Raw genomic sequence first — 1,361 nt, forward strand, 5'->3', positions numbered from 1 at the left:
AAATCTGTATTGATCTTCTTTATCAATATATATTTTAAATTTGAAAATTGTGTTTGTATTCATCCCCCCCCCCTTCTACAAACTGTTTAGTATTCTTATAGACCCTTTGGGACCAACAAAGTATTATATAAAAAAAACATGTTCATAGTACACTTCTCCAAAGTGTTGTTTAAAAATCTAATACAACACTTTATTTTTAATGTGTCTTTAGAAAAATTATTAAGATGCTCAAAAACGTCTTATAAATTTATTATAACATTTTATTTTTCATATAAGTCCAATTATTTTGTCATATAAAATAGACTATTATTTTGGAGGTGTTTGGGATTGCTTATTTGAAATAACTTATGTTTTTTTTTTACAAAAATGCTTATCAACTTATTATAAGTTAGAATGATTTAACTTCTTCAAAAACTCCTTATTACCGGTTTGTTACCGGTATAAGCTGTTTATCTAAGCACTCAAAAGTGCTTATTACTGTTATCACATCAGAATAAGTCAATAAGTTATTTTTATAAGCAATCTCAAACATCTCTTATATTTAAAAACTTTTACATTTTAAAAATTCTAATTTCTTGTAATAAAAGTAATGGGTTTTTTTGTCTTTAGATGTGGCTATGTCTAGATATTTAATTACACCTAAAAAACAAAGTATTGTAGGTGATGAAGTCAAGACAACCTTCATTAACTCCATTAATCATACTCCAAGACAAATATCACATCATCTTTGAAAATGTCAAAACCTAGTACAATGTATGTATGTCAATTATTTATGGATCGTTTATTAATGTTAATCGGTAATTGTTTATTGGGTAAGAGTTACTATTCACATAATTTATAGGTAAAGTTTAGAGCAATTAAAATGACATGGTAAAATGATTAGTAAGAGTCTCTTACCTAGTAAGCGCTACTAGGTAAGATTTTCGGTCATTGTCATATTTCTTACTAGGTAAGATTTTCGGTTAATGTCATATTTCTTATTAGGTAATATTTTTTATACCAGTCATGCTCACTCCATAAGATAGGTGACCTAGTAAACACTTCATTGGGAAATATTTGGTAAACAACTCCTTACACATAAGATAAGTGACTTCAGGTTGTAGCCAAAATTGCGTGAATCATGTTACAAGTGATTTTACACTATAATTTAGTGTAAAATCACATGTGATTAGGTGGTTTTTGTATTCTTTTACTGGGATATTGTTTCATATGAACTTGACTCTCTCTCTCTCTCTCTTTTTATATATATATATATATATATATATATTATTGTATTTAATATTTAAATAGTTTTTTAATCCTTACAAAAACAAAACATTATTTTTAAGTTTTATCATAAAAATGTAATATTTAATATTTTT

Source organism: Cynara cardunculus (assembly GCF_001531365.2).
Source record: "Cynara cardunculus var. scolymus isolate 2C chromosome LG 6, CcrdV1, whole genome shotgun sequence".
Classification (NCBI taxonomy): Eukaryota; Viridiplantae; Streptophyta; class Magnoliopsida; order Asterales; family Asteraceae; genus Cynara; species Cynara cardunculus.